The sequence below is a fragment of the Schistocerca americana genome, chromosome 4 (assembly GCF_021461395.2).
Source record: "Schistocerca americana isolate TAMUIC-IGC-003095 chromosome 4, iqSchAmer2.1, whole genome shotgun sequence".
In the NCBI taxonomy this organism is placed as follows: domain Eukaryota; kingdom Metazoa; phylum Arthropoda; class Insecta; order Orthoptera; family Acrididae; genus Schistocerca; species Schistocerca americana.
Genome location: NC_060122.1, coordinates 223,779,319 through 223,801,143, shown reverse-complemented (window position 1 = coordinate 223,801,143; position 21,825 = coordinate 223,779,319).

Here is a 21,825-nt window from a genome sequence, read left to right as displayed (position 1 = left end):
TTAAAAATGTATAAAGCGATACAGGTAATGTTGCTGTATCTGTAAGTATGTAGTAGAAAAACCCAGTGATTGAGAGATTAGAGAAATCCATTCACTTTCAAATCTTTCTTTGATAATGGAGTTACTGCACTCATGTTCATAAATTAAGGATAATGCTGATACATGGTGAAACAACGCTCTGGTGGGCGGTTTGTGGGTTTAAATCACCTCGGGGTATGACCATGCGGTGCATTTGACCTGCGGTAGTCGCACGGTGGCGCTGGCAGCAGTCCACATACGCAGAGGTGTGTTGGTGCCCGTCAGAACACGGTGTAAGTGTGCAGACGTTTTCAGACGTGCTAATGTGGACTGTGTGTTGAAAATGGCTCCAAGAACACATATTGATGACTATGAGGGGTAGAAGACTAGGGCGAGTGGAGGCTGCTCAAACACAGCAAGTCGTAGCACGGGCCTTCCATGTGTCACAAAGTGTGATCTCAAGATTATGGGAACGATTCCAGCAGACAGGAAACGTGTCCAGGCGCTACAGTATGGGACGTCCACAGTGTACAATACCACAAAAAGACCGATATCTCACCATCAGTGCCCGCAGACGGCCACGGAGTACTGTAGGTAGCCTTGCTCGGGATCTTACCTCAGCCACTGCAACAGTTGTCTCCAGACACACAGTCTACAGACGACTGAACAGACGTGGTTTATTCGCCGAGAGATCAGCATTCCACTGACCCTCGTCACAGGAGAGCCCTTTAAAGCGTGGTGTCGAGAACACAGTACATGGTCATTGGAGCAGTGGTCCCGTTATGTTCACGAACGAGTCAAGGTATAGTCTGAACAGTGATTCTCGCCAGGTTTTCGTCTGGCGTGAACCAAGAAGCAGATACCAACCCCTTAATGACTTTGAAAGGGACCTGTATGGAGGTCGTGGTTTGATGGTGTGGGGTGGGATTATGATTGGTGCACGTACACCCCTGCATGTCTTTGACAGAGGAACTGCAACAGGTCATGTGTATCGGAACGTCATTTTGCACCAGTATGTCCGCCTTTTCAGGAGTGCAGTGGTTCCCACCTTTCTCCTGATGGATGATAACGCACGACCCCACCGAGCTGCCATCGTGGAGGAATACCTTGAAACAGAAGATATCAGGCGAATGGAGCGGCCTGCCTGTGCTCGAGACCTAAACCCCATTGAGCTCATCTGGGATGCTCTGGGTCGACGTATCGCTGCACGTCTTCAAACCCCCACGACTCTTCAGGAGCTCCGACAGGCACTGGTGCAAGAATGGGAGGCCATACCCCAGCAGCTGCTCGACCACCTGATCCAGAGTATGCCAACCCATTGTGCGGCCTGTGTACGTGTGCATGGTGATCGTATCCCATATTGATGTCGGGGTACATGCGCAGGAAACAGTGGCTTTTTCTAGCACATGTGTTTCGGGACGGTTTTCTCAACTTATCACCAATACCGTGGACATACAGAACTGTGTCGTATGTGTTCCCTATGTACCTGTGCTATTAGCGCCAGTTTTGTGTAGTGCCACGTTATGTGGCACCACATTCTGCAATTATCCTTAGTTTATGAGCATGAGCATAGTTACTTGAATTATGAGGTTTTCACAGACAGTTTGTGTTACGAGGTTTCCTTTGCCCACACACAGGTAGCGGTAGTATTGTGTACACAAGACGTAAAAGGGAATTGCATTGGCGAAGCTGTTATTCGCACTCCGCTGACTCGCGTGAAAAGATTTCCGACGTGATTATGTCCGCACGACGGCCATTAACAAACTTTGAAAGTGGAATAGTAGTTGGAGTCAGGATCATGGGACATTCCATTTCGGAAATCGTTGGGAAGTAATTCATTATACCGAGATCCGCAGCGTCAAGAGTGCGCCGAGAATAGCAAATATCATGCATTACCTCTAAGTGTGGTCAATGCATGCTTTCACCTAACGACCAAGAGCAGCGGCGTTTGCTTAGAGTTGTCAATGCTATCAGACAAGCAACACTGCGTGAAATAACCGCAGAAGTCAATGTGGGATGTATCCGTTAGAACGGTGCGGCTAAATCTGGCGTCAATGGGCGATGGCAGCAGAGACCGACGTGAGTGCCCTTGTTAACAGCACGACATCGTCTGCAACGCCTCTCCTGGAGTCGGTGACCGTATCGGCTGGAACCTAGACGACTGGAAAACCGTGGCCAGGTGAGGTGAGACCCGTGTCAGTTGGTAAGAGCTTATGGTAGCGTTCGAGTGTGGCGGAGATCTCACGAAGCCATGGACCCTATTTGTCAACGAGACATTGTGCATGCTGGTGGTGGCTCCATAAGGGTTTGGGCTGTGTTTACATGGAGTGGACTGGGTCCTCTGGTCCAACTGAACCGATCACTGACTGGAAATAGTTATGTTTGGCTACTTGGAGACCATTCTCAGTCGTTCTCAAGTTCCCAAACAACGAAATCATGTCACGAGGCCATAGTTATTCGCGATCGGTTTGAAGAACATTCTGGATAATTTGAGCGAATGGTTTGGCCATCCAGATCGCCCGACATGAATCCCATCGGAAATTTATGGGACATAATCGAGAGATTAGTTCGTGCGGTAAATCCTGCATCGGCAACAGTATCGTAATTATGGACGGCTATAGAGCCAGCATGGTTCAGTATTTCCGCAGGGGACTTCCGACGACTTGTTGAATTCATACCTTGTCGATTTGATGCACTACGGGCAAACGGAGTTCCGACACGGTAGTGGGAGGTATCCTGACTTGTCACCTCAGCATACACTTGTCTCGGTACCCAAAATCTTACTTATTTTTGAGTCCTCATGGTGCATTTCGGGTTACCCGTCATCAGGCCCTTAACATGGATACACAGTTTCTTGTCATTTACTCGTACTATCATTCCATCACATCATCAATGCTGCATTGATGTTGTAATGCGATGAAATAAGTGACAAGATACTGTGTATCGATGTTAAAGATGTGATGGTGGTGTAACCCGAAACACGTCACGATAAGTGAAAAATGAAGGAAAAATGTTTTTGCTGACAAAGACAAGCCTACTTGTAGGAGGCGAAGTTGTAAATTTTACGCTTTGACCCAAACCTTTAGGATAAAATTTATGCAAAAGGGCGAGAGCGTTTTTAATGAAGTAAGAGATTCACTACTGCTATTGAGATTCTGGAGGAAAGGATAGCAGCCGGCCGCAGTGGTCTCGCGGTTCTAGGCGCGCAGTCCGGAACCGTGCGACTGCTGCGGTCGCAGATTCGAATCCTGCCTCGGGCATGGATGTGTGTGATGTCCTTAGGTTAGTTAGGTTTAAGTAGTTCTAAGTTCTAGGGGACTGATGACCACAGCTGTTAAGTCCCGTAGTGCTCAGAGCCATTTTTTTAAAGGATAGCAATTATACGATGTCCATGGCCGTGCCCGAGTGATTACATCGGTTCCCGACAGGTTAGCGAAGTTAAGCACCATCGGGCGTGGCCATTACTTAGATGGGTGACTATCCAAGTACCCCGTGAGCTGTTAACAATGTTCCTTCACATAAATTGGAGGTGGAGTGGGGAGAAAGGAAAGGAACGGAACGGAACGGGAAGGAACTATTGATATCAGCTGCATCAGGGCTTTATGCGGAATCAGCGGCGACGAGTGAAAATGCTTACTAGATAGTTGCTTTAACCACTGCGCCATCCGGACACTGTTTGCCGCAACTGCGCAGTATCTCGGCACGCCTCTCGGCCGACCCGCACCTAACGCCACCTATCCACTATTACCATCCGTGTCCTAAATCCTCGCTACTGTAAGATTCCCGCCGGAGGTCGAACGTAATTGTGCATCAGCACTGAAGGTGGTGGATTCATTGCCCATCAAGGGGAATCAGTTACACAAATGCGCGGTGTTTGTTCTCTCGTCATCCCTACACCGGACACGACACTTCACACACACACACACACACACACACACACACACACACACTTACAATCTACATTCAACAGATACGTTAACGCATACAGCTCTCATACTTAGTAAAGGAAAAGTGCCTGATGGCGCGGATGATAGGGAAAACCTTTCCAATTAGGAGGCTGAATGCACCATTCGGGGTCTTCCATCCGTTTATGCCATACGACTTCACAAATGATACGATTAACTAATGATCTAAACCTTTCGGTAAAAAACTGTGCAAAAGAATGAGGGTACTATGAAGGAATTAAGACGTTCGAAAATGCTATACAAATTATGGACGAAATGATGTTCGGAGTCACGGATCACATTGCTATCCACTGTGAACGTGAGCAAGATTTACAGGGACTCTTGATTGAAATTACTGAGCACAAAACTTCAATTGAGAGTAAACCAAAGAAGACATTATTGAGGACCTAATAGAAATGAGATTGTGATTTCTCACATTTTTTGAGATACTTTCAGATGTTCAGTAAAATAGTTGATTCCATTTTTCTGGACAGTGTTCCACCAACTGATCAGCTCGCAGTACTGTGTCAGTTGCCGAAATATCACCAAGAAAGACGGAATCAACAACTAGCTAAACACCTGGAAGCACACCGTTAAAAATTGACGTTACCAATAGGTTTAACGACACAACAGATCAAATGAAGATATTCTACTACCTTGGAAGAAGAACATATGAAGTGGAATAGACAGGGAAGGAGGCTATTACTCGCTAAGTTATGTTTACTAGCACAAAACGTAGAGCACAGCATTGTATGAAAGTGAATCATGGATTGTGGGCAATAAAGAACAGGAGAGAATCAAAGTGACTGAAATGTGGTGTAACTGTGGAGCCTCGCCCTCTCGTCTCTTATAGGATGCCTAAGGGATGCTGCGTTCTCGGAATGCTATACAACAATTCAAGCAAATAACATTTGTAGATTTATTTCAAATGAGAGGAATGACTGTACTTAACTTGTATTTACACCAAGTGTCGCAAGCGATGGGTGACATGCAAACAGTAATGTTCTTTGCTATAGACAATGTCCAAACGATCAATAATGATGTTTGGTTTGTAGGGCGCGGACATCAGTGCCGGTACAAAGTCCCAATTTTTACGCAGTCCAGTTTTTTCACAGTCCAATCAAGCCACTGTCACGAATGATGGTGAGGATGAAATGATGAGGACAACACAAACACCCAGTCACCAGGCAGAGAAAATCCCCAACCAGGCCGGGAATCGAACCTGGGATCCCGTGATCCAGAGGCAACAACGCTAGCCACTTGACCTCGAGTTGCGGACGAACAAGCAATGGATCACTAATAACTGTTCTCGTAGCACTCCCTGCTGGATCGTGCTAATACCCTACGAATACTGTCCACTGAAGTCCGGCCGAGGCTGGCAGGAGTGACGCATATATTGACTTCGACAAGATGCCGCTCCTATCGTGGTGTCGTCCTGGTCAGCACGCTATTGGCCGACGTCGTTTCACCGCCTTCTCTTCTCTTGCTTCTTCATCTTCGTTCCGGTGCTTGTGGTTACGCCAGAACAGTTACTAACGAAGGCTAAAACTTAGGTTGACTAGTAAGAAATGAGACTCTTTGCAGACTCAGCGAGAAAAGTACCATGTGGAGAAGGGGTAGGGTGGTAGGCCATGTTTTAAAGCCATCTGAGAGCAGTTGTCGTGGTACTGGAGGGATTCGTACGGGACAAAGCCTGTGAGGAAAGTTTGAGGTAAAAAAATAGGAAGTTTAGAGTGTAGCGTCCCGTCTACAACGGGGTCGTTAGATACAGAACAACAGCTCAGATTACGAAAGGATGGGGAAGGAATTCGGCTGTATTCTTTTTAAAGGCACCATCCCTCCATTTGCTTGGAGCGATTTAGGGAGATCTCCAGACGGCCAGAGCATTAAAAACGAAATGTGTGTTTATAAGCTGTTATAAAAGACGACCCCAATCGCTATGACATTGGTGGCGCTATATTCATAAACAATATTTAACCGTCTGTGACGTGATCATGACGACGTTCACGACTGTTTATAATTCATATCTCGCTGTCGAAGACTTAACGGAAATTAAAGATTTTAATTTAATGTGTGCTGCTACAGGATGCAGTGTCTGGAAAGGAGAACGCATGTGTAAAGAAAATTCTCTTAACAGGCGTCCACCTAATTAGAAGAAATTTATGGCCGCGGATGGAAACTTACGACAAGGGAGCCACAGAGAGCTGGCAACGGTTCTCAAGAAACGGTCGCACAGCAGAATCTGAGTATCGTAAGCAAGCGTTAATTTGTTCGCGAATACGCTGATCAAAGTGGCACGCTGGTACTACACTACACTTGGATCAGGAGAACCGAGGTTTAAATCCAAGGACGGTCCTAAAAAATTATACAGAGGAGGGGGGAAGCCAAATTTTCTATACTGTAGTTGACGACGCAGTTTATTAATATACCATTGGATATGAACTTACCACTGAATGACGCGATGCAGATGACGACATAGAAGTAATTGTTTCATTCAGCATCTTTTGTATCAGTAATAAAACACTTCTTTTGATTTACAGATGTACAGGGCGAGAAAAATATAATTGACCGAAAATACTTAGTTCACTTATCTTAAGGTGCATTAAATGTTTTCCAAGTCAGTTATATTTTTCCCACTGTGTCTGTCAAAAATGGACGATTTTCAGTCTTTACGAAATCAGAATTACCGTCTCTGCGTTTAAAAAATAACAAAAATATTTAATGTTTTGTATAGTTTCAGTCTTCTACAGATATCCTAGAAATTCTTTAAGGAAGTGTTGTATCTAGACAAGACAGCCTAGGCACAATGAGAGGAAGCCGAAAGGCACGCGCTTAAACTCACGCAGGCTGGCGTGTGGTCTGGAACAGTTAAACGGAAATGAGAAATTAGAAAATGGACGCAGTTGCTGTAATACTTAACTTTAATCCACATTTGTAGAACATCGCTCTTGATGATACATGCTTCACAATATTAATTATCAAAGCTATGGTGCCTTGCTAGGTCGTAGCAAATGTAGCTGAAGGCTATGCTAACTATCGTCTCGGCAAATGAGAGCGTATTTCTCAGTGAACCATTGCTATGAACGTCGGCTGTACAACTGGGGCGAGTGCTAGTACGTCTCTCTAGACCTGCCGTGTGGTGGCGCTCGGTCTGCTATCACTGACAGTGGCGACACGCGGGTCCGACGTATACTACCGGACCGCGACCGATTTAAAAGCTACCACCTAGCAAGTGTGGTGTCTGGCGGTGACAGCACAGGAAGAAGGTATTAACATCCTCTTTAATGTTTGGAGTATCCTTGAGGAGCACGGTTGTTTCTGGGAAGCATCACTGGTTGCGAACGGTGGCAACGCGCAGAAGATAAAATGATGGGTTTGCGAATGTGGTAGCACGTACTTATACGTTTGTGACTATTACAGCGCCATCTATCACAAAGCAAAAAAAGTGGTCCAACTAAAACATTCATATTTCTTTACGTACTACACGAATATGTAATAAAAAATGGGGGTTTCTATTTTTTTAAAAAGCAATTGATATCCGTTTGACCTAGGGCAGCGCCATCTAGCGGGCCAACCATAGCGCCACCTAGTTTCCCCCTTCAAGCTAGACGTGTTTCGTTCTTTGTAGTTTTTTCGTTTGATGCTTATTTCGTGAGATATTTGGCCCGGTCATGATCAATGGACCACCCTGTATTCGCGCCCGGTTCTCCTTCCTAGGCTTTCCAGGTCGTATCGTCCCGTCTTCGCCTGAGGCGACCGCTGTGCTCGCCGGACCATATCACTCTGCTACAAAATCTCTAGTGTTTCGTACGCTCTTTTCTAGATTTCTCCAGTTCTCCAATTTCTGTTGCACTATCACATGAATTAATTTGACTTATTCTCAGGGGTGTCTGCTAATTCGGTATAGCCCTTGTCGATCTTCTTAGCAGTGTTCCCTTGCTTCGATGCGTACACGGCTAGGAGGTATGTAGTTTGTGTTGTCGGCGAGGATGCTAAAGAACGGCTGATCTCTCATCGCAGTGGTAGGCGGCAAGCGGCAGGCACCGCACTACGTCACGACGCCCACACGGCCGGGGATGTCGGCTGCAGCGGAGCTGAGCAGAGGTGAGGCGTGCCGACGACAAAAAGCGGCAGTGGCGGCGGTGCAGCACAACCGGTTACCAGCGGAGAGCGCTCCCTCACTTTGCTTGCAGGGCTGCCCCTCATCCACGGCAACACACATTGCTGCTCTGTGCACCACAGCGGGATCCTATTGCTGATCGTCTGGCCGGTCACTATAGGTCTCGGAGACCAGTTACCGTCATCAGAAATAAAGGAAACAGAGCACAAATTATACTGTATTGGCAGAGAATATTCTTATGCTTAACTGACGTTTTGCGAAGTAAACCATACGTGTTACCCTTGTTCCTCCGCCAATCATCCCACTTCGTGGCTTTCGTGGTCAATTCTCTTTTTCTCAGACCCATAGTCTCTGTATCCCTATTGACATCAGCTTTCCATATTTCCAGTGACCTTCCACGTCCCCTTCCTCCCGCGCTCCACGGATCCTGAGAGTGCTACTCGTATTATTTCCTATTCACTCCTAACAAGTGTCTGCCGACAACAATCTTCTTTTCTTCATCCTTCGAACAGTACGGTTAATCGCACAGTTTCAAAATCGCATATGTAATGTCCCACGGTGCACTTTTAGTAAAACTTCCTTTTTGTACAACTAAACACAATAGTTATTTATGACACGCAATTTTTAGACATTTTCAGAGTAACTTTAAACGTAATATTTGGCATGAAAACAATTTTACATCGCAGCCTCTACCCTTATCCTAAGGATGATACGCCGCATGCTAAAAAACCACAAAAGTATTCTATTTTTGAAGTCAGAACTTTTATCTATACGCCTATAAACACCTTTTCGATTATAAATATCTTGCGGAGTGAAGAGAAAACACGTAAGTGTTAATAGTAATTATTTTAATGATATTTTATACGTCAACCAGTTCACTGGTTTAGATAACTAGTTTTATTATTCATAGCGAAAACATTAAAACTAAGACATACAATCTACTTGTCTTCAGGTAACACACTCAGTAATTCCTAGTTAAATATTAAATTAAAAAAAAATAAGATTTACAAACTTAGTTCATTTGGTTTTCTTTCTACATTCTCGACCACAGTCAACAGAAAATATATCAAAACTTAAGCAATCGTCGTGTAACCAAAACTTACAAGCTGCGCAACACAACCCTTTCCTTTTTTTTCAGTTCTCATGTACATTTCTCCGCACACCTTACGCATACCTAGGGATACTTTTTTTGATTCTTTTGTGTCGTCATTTTGGTTGTCGGAATCTGAAACGTTGTGGAAGCTTAGTTATTTGAACGAAAATACAACCAAAGAGAAACATTTTCACTTATTTAGAACTGTTGTGATTTCTGCGGCAAGTATAGCTCACAAAAAAGTGTAGGTAACAATAACGATGCGGCATGTGTATTGGATTTTATTGCGGCATGTATCCCGATCACTAATGTCAACTCACCACGTCCATTCTCAAAAGTAACTAACGCTCAAGACCATTAAGCGTTTATTTTGCATTTCGTAGGATCTTTACTTCAAATTTTCCAGAATTACACATTCCGTGGCAAAAGTAAAACGAACATTAGGCCACGAAGTAAGTGTGTCCCTATTTGTGCAAATTTTACAGTACATTAAAATAAGTTCTCTGGATTTTTTTCTTAATTTCCTGCTTAGCTTTGCAGGATAGGACCATACCTTTTAGCACCACTTTTATGCGGCTGGCGCGTAATCTGATTAGACATCGCCTTTCAGGTGTAGAAACTCTCCTACCAACTTTCATTTTGTTGCACAACTCTTTTTTGGTGTTGCGACTCTTTTCCCGTCAATGTATACTCCTTAAGATCCTTCTCTCGAAGACTCGGAGTTTTTGTTCACACATTTTGGTTAATCTAAATGTTTCAGACCCTTGTAAAGCTACCAGGAAGATTACACTCTGGTATAGAGTTTAAAACTTCTCGAAACTGCTACTACTGTAAAGCATGTCCCGTAAGCCAAAATATGCTCAATTTGCAGCTGCGATCTGTGCCTTAATCTCAATTTCCTTTCTATTCTGCTCGTTATAAATCCTTCCTATGCATTTAAGTAAGGTTTCTTTTGAAAGTGACTTCATCAAACATCAAAGGTTTATCGTAATTGGGTACCTTGCTCGCTAACGTGTACTGAGCTTTCTCCTCATTAATAACTCTGATTTGCTTGCAGTATGTCTGTAAGAACTTGTCATTGGCTGCAAGTGTTCCTTGCTGCCACATATTAGAACAATATCGTCTGCATATGCAAGCCGGTTTATTGTGTTATTTTAGCCATTGTTATTCAGGCTGTGTTTAATTTTTATGTTCTCTGTCTTTTCTGAAATTGAATTGAAAAGTATTGTAGAAAATGCCTCTTTTAGCCAAAGAATATTATTTAAAAATATCTACTGAGAAAACCAAAATAATGGCTGTCCACAGAATAAATCCAATCAGGGCGAAAACTGTTTGTGACTTGTTGTTGAATATCAACTCCGTGACTCCCTTTTCAAAGAGTTTAAATTTTTCGCTTTCGTAGGATCCTTATTTCAGACTTTCCCTATTTACACATTCCGTGGCGAAGATAAAATTAACCTTAGGCCACGAAGCAAGGGTGGCCCTACTTATGCAAATTTTGCAGTACAGTAAACTAAGTTTCCTGGAATTTTTTTTAAAATTTCCAGTACAGCTCTGCAGGATAGGACCATGGCTCGACGAATACTATTTTCTGTTTCTTATTCTTACAGATTTTATGGTGATGTCCCAGAGGGTCGAAACGCTCCAGTGAAAGTATTGTTTACCGTGTAACCAAGACTGTTTTTCTTCCGAAATGCTACTCACTGTTGCTGAACGAGATGCGCCATGGAGTGAGAAGAACTGCATGTCAACTGAATTTTAGTGACGCTTGATATATTTCTTGGAACTTCTTAACTGAAATTTCTCGTATGTGTTCTAGAAGTATCTGAATTACTCTGTGATTCATTAAGCCTCAAATGCAGTTGTGGGGTCATTTTACATACCAGGGAAACTCTCGCCTCTTATCAGGATAGAAAACATTCTATTGAGTATAAAATAACAACAATAATACACACATCAAAAAAAGTTTTGCATCACCCCTGTTCCCAGAACTCCAGACGATAGACTGACTGTGGACACTGTATCACAGACACAGTCCCTTTGACTGTTCAGAGATGTCACTATACCCGCCCAAAGACGTAAACAACCATGCATGATGTAACATTATGTGATTGCCTGATCATTTTCAATCATTCACTAATCGAGCAGTCGCTCGGCAACAGCTACAGTTAGCAAATAATGTTGCGAGAATGTAAAAGGTGAACGACTTGTGACGTAACTTGTTTATTGTCGAAGCACCGTCAGAGATGCAGTGAGTTATTGACTTTGAAAACCGCGGCTCGAAAGACGGACGGAAGAAGAACACTTTTACACATTCTTTTGATGTACGAGATATTCTTGATGAACAGTTACTCAGTTAGTCATTTTTTTTCTTCTCTTGTCTCTTGTAACTTGTGTCGGACGCGCATGCCTTGACGCCGTATTATTATTGTTAAAAATAATATTATTTTAGTGTAAAGTAAACGTGCAATACTGCATAGCAGTAGATTTATTGTGCGACGTGTATGTGAAAGCGTCAAAGAATTATTTTCATTACAAGAAGAGAAGTGCCAGTCAAAACGGCATCCATGTTAAATCCTTAATTGCAGTGTAAGTTCATCTATTAATTGATATAAATTCAGAGTTAAATGGAACTGGAGTATGGACTATTTATTTAGCATAGAATCTATGTCTCACTCCATCATGTAGTTATGTAATTTTCTTTATGTTTCTGCCAAATAGAGAGCTCACAGTCACAAATTCTTTCGTCGAAATCGGACGGAAGTTGCATGCGGCGAAATATTTTCTCCGCGCCGTATTCTACTGGTAAATGCATGATAAACTACGGTCCCTTAGGAATTTCATGTTGAGCTATCCAAAAATAATTATATTTTGAATAGGCATTTACTCTCTTCTGCAATGCAACTTCCAACTGATCGGACGATCCAACAAGAAACAGCCGCACACGGTAGGCGTTCGCAAATATAATTTCCATCGCTGATTATAGCTATATGTTACAGCACAAAAGTAAACATATTGTTATAATTAGCGACTACGAACGGGGGCATTTGTAACTGTATGTGTATGTATACACATTACGTAAACATATCGTTATAATGAGTAGCGCCTATTAGACGGAGGGGGTCCGACAGCCGATCAGTTCGAGCCGTGCCCTATCGCAGCAGATGCCTCTCCAGAAACACGGAAGCCAGCCGGCCAGTCCGCCGTCTCGTTAGCTACCGTAGCGCGCGCGCGCCTGCCGCGCTGTCCAGCCTCCTGGAAGCTGCTGGGTATGAGGGCCCGCCTCGCGCTGGAAGGAGACGTGCTATCGCCGGCGATCGCGACCCGAAGAGCGGCGCTTCGTAATTGACGGTGACTCAGCAGCGGCCGCGGCGGGGCGGTCGATGCTCGTCCACTGCCGGCCGCGCGCGCACACACACACACACACACACACACACACACACACACACACACACACGTATGGATAGAGGGGGAGGAGGAGGTGGGGGGGGGGGGGGAGAGATCTACAATGCAAGCAGTCACAGCGATCTCGCCGTGTCATTACGACGAATTACTGCCGCTTTGTGGCGAGCGGAGGGCAGGGTCCGCAGCAAGGCAGCGGCCAGCGGGCAGTGGCGGGTATATACCCTCGCCTCACACCGTCCCCCACGGTCGCGGTTAACGCCGACATGCCTAATAGGGCCGCAAACCGATTCCAGTTTCTTGCGGCGGCACGCGGCGCCAGCTCTCAATGAAACGGAAAGAAAGGCTAGGGATGACGAATAAGGAGCTCGCAATGGCGCACAGCTGCTGCTGGCGGCCGCCGCATACCAACTGGCGCTGCCGGCGCACCGGTTGCAGGTCCGCGGAGGCGAACGGAAAAAGCTGGGAGCAGGAACGATCGAGGAACAGGAGTCTCCCGGAAACGTTTAAACAAAGCCAATCAAGGGCTTAACAATCGAAATTATCACTTAAAGAAGGAAAGGACATCGGATATAACACTAGAAAAGTTAGTTACTTTATTGTCGATATTTACTCGGGCGATGCTGAGGGAATTAGATTAGGAAATGATACACTGAAAGTAGTAAAGGAGTTTTGCTATTTGGGGAGCAAAATAACTGATGATGGTCGAAGTAGAGAGGATATAAAATGTAGACTGGCAATGGCAATGACAAGGAAAGCGTTTCTGAAGAAGAGAAATTTGTTAACATCGATTATAGATTTTAGTGTCAGGAAGCCGTTTCTGAAAGTATTTGTATGGAGTGTAGCTATGTATGGAAGTGAAACGTGGACGATAAATAGTTTAGACAAGAAGAGAATAGAAGCTTTCGAAATGTGGTGCTACAGAAGAATGCTGAAGATTAGTTGGGTAGATCACATAACTAATGAGGAGGCACTGAATAGAATTGCGAAGAAAAGAAACTTGTGGCACAACTTGACTAGGAGAAGGGATCCTTCTGTAGGACATGTTCTGAGGCATCAAGGGATCACCAATTTAGTATTGGAGGGCAGCGTGGAGGGTAAAAATCGTAGAGGGAGACCAAGAGATGAATACACTAAGCAGATTCAGAAGGATGTAGGCTGCAGTACGTACTGGGAGATAAAGCAGCTTGCACCGGATAGAGTAGCATTGAGAGCTGCATCAAACCAGTCTCAGGAGTGAAGACCACAACAACAACAACAATAACAACAACATCTGGCAAAGAGAGGCCACGACGTTGGGATTACGGATTTACTTCAAACTTTGTACACAATTAGTAGACCATTAAAACAAAGTAATGTGCAAGTAGTAAGGTGCACTACTCTGGAAATTCGGAGAATCGTAAGAGAAGTTTTACGAGTCTACTATGTAACTGATATATCTGTGCGAAGGTTCCGGCCGTAAGAAGTTATTATGGGCAAGTGGAACCGGCACGGTAGTTCAGCGTGTTCCGTCAGAGGGTTAGCTGACCTCTGTAATAAAAAAAAAAAACTGAGTCAATAAATCAAAGATGAAATTGAACTGACGTCCGACCCGAACAAATGCGGCGAACAATAACGAACAAAATGAGATAAAAGAATGTGGTCAGTGTTAGCGCATAGCAGGAGGGTGGAGGACGAGCAATGGTTCGCATTGCGCAAACACTAATTTTTTTAATCTATATTTTTTTCGTCACTGGTCACCTTAAGTCATGACATTTGAGAGGTATTACAATAAAAAAACCACGTCCATTTCATGAAGTTGTAGTGAATTTTATACGTTATTTGACTGTTTACTAATTTTAACTAAATTTTCAAGGACGAGGCATAGGCTTGGAAAGCCCAAGTCAAACCTCGATAAATAATTAAGCGAATGACGTTATTCAGTAATACAATAAGTAGAATTACCCGTCGGATGTGCTCTCGACAGCACACATTGCAGGATCGTATTTCTTACGCAGACATGGAAAACAAATTGAAACAGGATCTATTACATCGAATGAATGCTGTTTTCTCGCATTTACAGGGAATGTTCAGAGTTCCTAAAGGGAAAGACACCTCGTCGACATTTTCTGAAGTTTCTCTTTCTTCCGATAATTCGGATGCAAACCATATATGACCAGTGGTGAGAAAACCATAGATTAAAAATTAAGTATGAGCGGGAATCGAAGTGTTGCCTCATACACATTCGTCTGACGAAGCTCGAACCTAATCATTTGACCACCGTGAACTCTAACGTGTGGCACTACACACAGATAAATCAGTTAGATAATGGACGCGTAAAACTTCCCGTGCGATTTATTCGGAATTGCCAGAGGAATGCACCTTACTATTTGGCTATTACGTTGTTTTAATGGTCTACTGAAGGTGTACAAAGTTTTAAATAAATCTGTGATCCCAATGTTGTGGTCTCCCTTTGTAAGACGTAAGGCTGTGATGAAAGGTTTACAAAGCTCTTCTACTCTATGGTAATCAGATACGAATTCTGGAGAAAAAGAAAGAAGTCTACACTACAGTAATACATAAAGTGAAAACGTTCCCAAAAATCTAGGAGAGCTCTTGACCAATTTATTCAATATCTTCCAGCGATACTCAAACACTGGGACAGAACTAGACTGTATTTTTTCTTAAACAACGCTGTACCAGTTTTCTGTCAAAAGGCTGTGCTGTGAAAATGTGCGCTTTCTTTTTCTTTCTCACAAAAGCTTTTAATTACGATAGCAAAACGTTTAAACCATTTAAAAATTTCCCAGGCGGAAAGTCAATGACCGACCAGGTGACTCAGATGGGGACAGCGAGTATAAAGGCCTATCTGAGGGAGGACACGAAAGAAAGCTTTTAGAAAACTGCATTTCAAAATTCCAGATGGATACAAAACAAGACCAGTGACGCATTTTGGATCACATGTCCAGTGAGTGGTACACACCTGAGAGTGTCAATATACACATTTAGGCATCTGGAACAGGCACAAAACGTCCGATTGGTGGAAACGCGCTAGGAAGGAGAAAAGGACCAAAGTTTTGACGCAATTTAATAGTAGGGACCTTGATATTCGTAGAGAGAGTTTCCACAAAATAATAGGAATGCTCCTATTGGTCGAAAAAAAGCCGTGACGTGAAGAAGGAAAGAACCCAGGTGGGGAGTCAGTTCGGCTATGGGTAAGACAAGATGGAAATTTTTCCGGGACTTTTCTCTGAACTGGAGTCAATTGCATAACGGAGCGCATAACTCTCTGTTCGACGCAGAGGAGTGATTTGTGTGGACACTGGGTTCACAGCGGCTGATATCCAATTAGAAATTAGCTGTAGGTAGCATCGTTTGACTCCAACTGTGGAGAAACGAACCAGCCAATTAGTTAATTGTTCTTGCGAGAACTGAGAGGGCATTATAGTATGCACACTGGTCCAACCACGCGCATGTATAATGCCACATTCTAAGACTAGGAGTGAATACATGTTCTGTGGCCTAAAGAGAAACAAAGGGAAAGTTTCTGCTGGAAAATTCAGCTAAGGTGCAATTAGTTTTATAGGAATTTCAGCGGAAGAGAGCGGCCTAGCAGACGACAGCTCATCACAGCTTAAGGTAAATACTGCGTGCAGAGGTGTAAACTTGTTGGTTCACCAGATTGCGTCCACTGTAAACTCGGGCGATCTTGGGTATTCTTTTGTTCAATTTGTCACATAGCTAACCATCCACCGTAGACTTGATTGTCATTTAAAAATAGTACCGAACTTTGAACCGGAATCGGACGATTTTCATAGTTCTGACCAAAATCATAATGGAAGTGTAGAAACAATTTTGTAAAGAAACTTCTAGTTAAACTTTAATATTGTCTTGTTTAGAATAATTTAACCTTCTGAGAGTTAATATTTAATATTGTTGTGTTTAGGATTATTTCACTTTTTGATATTGACTAGATGCGTTATCCTGACAACTATTTTTTTTATGTCACATTGAAAACTGTGGAAAAGCGTGTACTTTTGTGCTAATATTGCGACATTGAACATGTCATTTCAACTTACACACTTGTCTTCAATCCTAGAATATAAAATAAAAAATAATAATATTGCACCTTACACATCTATCCTTGGGGTCCATGTCGATCCTTAAATGCCTTTTGTTTTTCCTCGGCACAATGTCATTTATTACTACGACAATACAACGTGTCACACAGTTCGCAGTGTACGTGCGCGGTTCGTGGAGCACCTGGATGAGTTTACTATGCTCCCATGGCCACGAAACTTCTTGGATTTAAACCTAATCGAGCACTGTAGGGCCATCTCGATCGGGCTGTTCGCACCGTTGATTCTCGAACCGAGAAACATAGCGCCGTTGGGGACGGCACTGCAGTCGGCACGGCTACACTATTGGCCAATAAAACTGCTACACCACGAAGATGACGTGCTACAGACGCGAAATATAACCGACAGGAAGAAGATGCTGTGATATGCAAATGATAAGTTTTTCAGAGCACACAAAGTTGGCGCCGGTGGCGGCACCTACAACGTGCTGACATGAGGAACGTTTCCAACCAATTTCTCATACACAAACAGCAGTTGACCGGCGTTGCCTGGTGAAACATTGTTGTGATGCCTCGTCTAAGGAGGAAAAACGCGTACCATCACGTTTCCGGCTTTGATAAAGGTCGGATTGTAGCCCACCGCGATTGCGGTTTATCGTATCGCGACATTCCTGCTCGCGTTGGTCAAGATCCAATGACTGTTAGCAGACTATGGAATCGGTGGGTTCAGGAGGGTAATACGGAACGCCGTGCTGGATCCCAACGGCCTCGTATCACTAGCAGTCGAGATAACAAGCATCTTATCCGCATGGCTGTAACGGATCATGCAGCCACGTCTCGATCCCGGAGTCAACAGATGGGGACGTTTGCAAGACAACAACCATCTGCACGAACAGTTCGACGACGTTTGCAGCAACATGGACTATTAGCTCGGAGACCGTGGCTGCGGTTACCCTTGACGTTGCATCACAGACAGGAGCGCCTGCGATGGCGTACTCAACGACGAACCTGGGTGCACGAATGGCAAAACGCCATTTTCTCGGATGAATCCACGTTCTGTTTACAGCATCATGAGGGTCGCATCCGTGTTTGGCGACATCGCGGTGAACGCACATTGGAAGTGTGTATTCGTCATCGCCATCCTGGCATATCACCCTGCGTGATGGTATGGGGTGCCATTGGTTACACGTCTCGGTCACCTCTTGTTCGCATTGACTGCACTTTGAACAGTGGACGCTACATTTCACACGTGTTACGACCCGTGGCTCTACCCTTCATTCGATCCGTGCGAAACCCTACATTTCAGCAGGATAATGCACGGGCCTTTCTGGATACAGAAAATGTTCGACTGCTGCCCTGGCCAGCACATTCTCCAGATCTCTCACCAATTGAAAACGCCTGGTCAATGGTGGCCGAGCAAATGGATCGTCATAATACGACAGTCAGTACTCTTGATGAACTGTGGTATCGTGTTGAAGCTGCATGGGCAGCTGTACCTGTACACGCCATCCAAGCTCTGTTTGACTCAATGCCCAGGTGTATAAATGCCGTTATTACGGCCAGAGGTGGTTGTTCTGGGTACTGATTTCTCAGGACCTATGCTCCCAAACTGCGTGAAAATGTAATCACATGTCAGTTCTAGTATAATATATAAGTCCATTGAATACCCGTTTACCATCTACATTTGTTCTTGGTGTTTATCATCTGCATTTCTTCTTGGTGTAGCAATTTTAATGGCCAGTAGTGTAGAATATCTTCGATGGTGACACCAGTGCATTGTTATTACTTTGACATAAATTGCAACTGTGCCTTGAACCATTGCTATATACTACTATCACGGTTAACCTCTTTAACGTTACAAAAAGTAAGAGCATTTTGTGTTCCTACCACTCGGAAATTAATTTAATCTTTTATGGAGTGCACCCAGTGTCTGAAGTCTTTGTGTTGCTCGGCGATTTCTGCTTCGTAGCGACAGCAGTCATTTACGTGAGCGAACCTGAGTGGTGGTGTTTTGGTGGCATGTCGGCAGAACAGAAGCTGAAGAGGACGGCAGCAATTACGCAGCGTTTGGGGAGCCCATTATTCAACACCTTCAGATCGATACCGTGACACGAGCCATTCTGTGACGAGTTGCGTAAGCTCCACAGGTGGCGCTGACACGCCGGCAGCGAGCAATAAAAGCCGCCGCGAACGGTGAGTGGAACGACTAGGTACTCGCGGAGCAAATTTTTACAGTGGCGTAGTTCCACACGGTACGGGCAGTGAAATCTCGAGACGAGTCGCGTTGACTACGAATGCTCCTTTGCATAACAGGGTGGGCAGGGAGAGTCTAAAAGGCTTGCAAGGCGTTGCAAGGTAGGTTGTGCTGAGAAATGATTGTTAAGAAAAGAATTCTGATGTGGACTGCTAAGGCAGCCAGTCCACAGTGACGGGTAGCCGAAAGAAAGGCACGCGTACACACACGCCGACTGGCGTGAAGTCTGGAACAGGATAACTATTGAATGCTAATAAGAAAAGTATGCAGCTCCTCGAATACTTAACTTTATTCTTTGTTGGTTTACAACGTTCTTCTTGAGACATTTATATGATAACTATCAAACTATGTTAGGCTAATGGCGCCTTGCTAGGTCGTAGCCATGGACTTAGCTGAAGGCTATTCTAACTGTCTCTCGGCAAATGAGAGGAAAGGCTTCGTCCGTATAGCCGCTAGCAATGTCGTCGTACAACTGGGGCGAGTGCTCGTCTGGATGTCGAGACCTGTCTTGTGGTGGCGCTCGGTCTGCGATCACACAGTGGCGACACGTGGGTCCGACATGTACTACATGGACCGCGGCCGATTTAAGCTACCACCTAGCAAGTGTGGTGTCTGGCGGTGACACCACAAATTCGATATGGTGCGCCGTTTCTGAGATAATTAGCATTGAAGTTTGACCATCACGCCATTGCGCGTGCAAATTCAAGCGGGCCGCCAATGACGATGTCGCGAAACGTATCCTTCGATTCGTTTCCTAAAACCAAACAAGGATTAGGACGGCAGCTAGGATTCAACCAGAGGCAATGGTTAACAACCTCGTGTGCCCACGATCTTAACGTGCCACTCGCGATGAATAAGTAAATCTTTCACGGTAAATGATGAAAGCCAAAACAGTTGCAGGATAAAGATTTATTAAAATTCTTGACCACGGTTTCGGTATATACAAATGTACCTTCATCAGAAATAAAATACCTGAAATTACATCCTGCAATGGGGATTAATAAAACAATTGTGCCAAAGGCGTCGTCAGTTGTTAAAACATCATCTCCATTTACACAACATGATTATGGACAGAGGGTCGATGGGCTGAACCATAATTAATAATGAGATGTGAACTACACTATGAGATCAACTGACATTAAATGTGTCTCGAGGGCCGCTAGAATTTGCGGGCGCAACGCCCTGGTTGGCTGACTTCAGTCCTAATTTACTAGGAAAATTCTTGACCACGGTTTCGGTATATACAAATGTACCTTCACCAGAAATAAAATACCTGAAATTACATCCTGCAATGGGGATTAATAAAACAATTGTGCCAAAGGCGTCGTCAGTAGTTAAAACATCATCTCCATTTACACAACATGATTATGGACAGAGGGTCGATGGGCTGAACCATATTTAATAATAAGATGTGAACTACACTATGAGAACAACTGACATTAAATGTGTCTCGAGGGCCGCTAGAATTTGCGCGCGCGACGCCCTGATTGGCTGACTTCAATGTTAATTTACTGGGAAACAGCGCAACGTATCGATTTTTTTCTTAACTATTATTTCTCAGCTCAGCCTACCCGGCAACGTCCTTACAAGCTTTACAACTTACTGACCACCCTCCATAGCGGCTAAATAAGGCACTACTCCGCCTCATTCGCTCTGTCAGGTTGGAGACAAATGGACACGTGGAGCGCCTACTGTACACGTCTCCTTTCGCTAGATACTCGACCTGAAACCCTCTCTCCACCTTGGCCGCTGCATCAAAGTACCTATCGCCCCATGTTAACAGTAACAACTACTAAACTCTCCGGTACACTAGTTGTTACTGCCGATAAATTCAGATCCCTCTAGAATGCTGCGTCATTTGAAAATAATTACCCCCAATTTGCGTAAGATCCAGAACCATGTATCATCTAACAAACTGAATTACCTGATTCTAACAGTTATGAAACATTCCCCTAGAAAAATTAAGAATGACAGTGATGGTGAACCTCTTACGTTATCTGATTTTCAAACAGCGGAGCAAAACTGAACGTACTCAGACATTTCTCTCTTTACTTATTCTGATCAACAGTAAACTGACACACAATATTTTTTTTTAGCGCAACGCAATCTGATTTTCAATAATCCCTACAAAAGAATGGCCCTGACTAACAATAACACAATAACCTATACCTTTCATGAATCACTTACCTCACAAAAATCTTCGTTACTCAAACTACTGCAATACAGCGTGCGCCAATACTGCCAGCTAAATAAAAGATTCTAACTACTGAAGGCACTAACTACTGGTAGGTTAGTTAGCAAATTAAAGATTTTGATGGAGAACAAACAATGTATTTACCTTATTAGTGTTCAAATATATATATATATCAGTTCATGACATCCAGTCTTACAAATTTCCTTTTTCTGACGGACACACGTCCAGATCGTCCGCTCTCAAAACTCTGCCATCTCTCTCCCCACATCCACCACTGCTGGCGGCTCACCTCCAACTGCGCAACGCTACGCGCTATTCACATCCAACTGCCCAACACTACAACAGCAAATATTCGAACAAAGCCAATCAGCCACAGACTGCACACAGCAAGTGATCCTATAGGGAGGTCGTCTCTAACAATTGAGCCACAGAACTCTACAGAAGACTCAACTTGAGTACAAAGACACCAATGAAGTTAGAACTAACTATTCTTGATACAACTAAATTAATCCGTATCTCATAAAGTATTTGTTTCTGAGCATACCTTTATAGCAATTTTTTTACTCGTTTTGACAAGTACTGTTTCCTCCAATTATATGGGACATTCTTCTTAAAAAAGAAAAAAAGCAGTGTACAGTAAACAGTAAAGGTTCCATAACACTTTCTTGAACTAGTCGCCACCGAGAACGCTTAGAGGATTTACTTCCACCACACAGTTTCCCCGTTGCATGCTCTTTTCACAC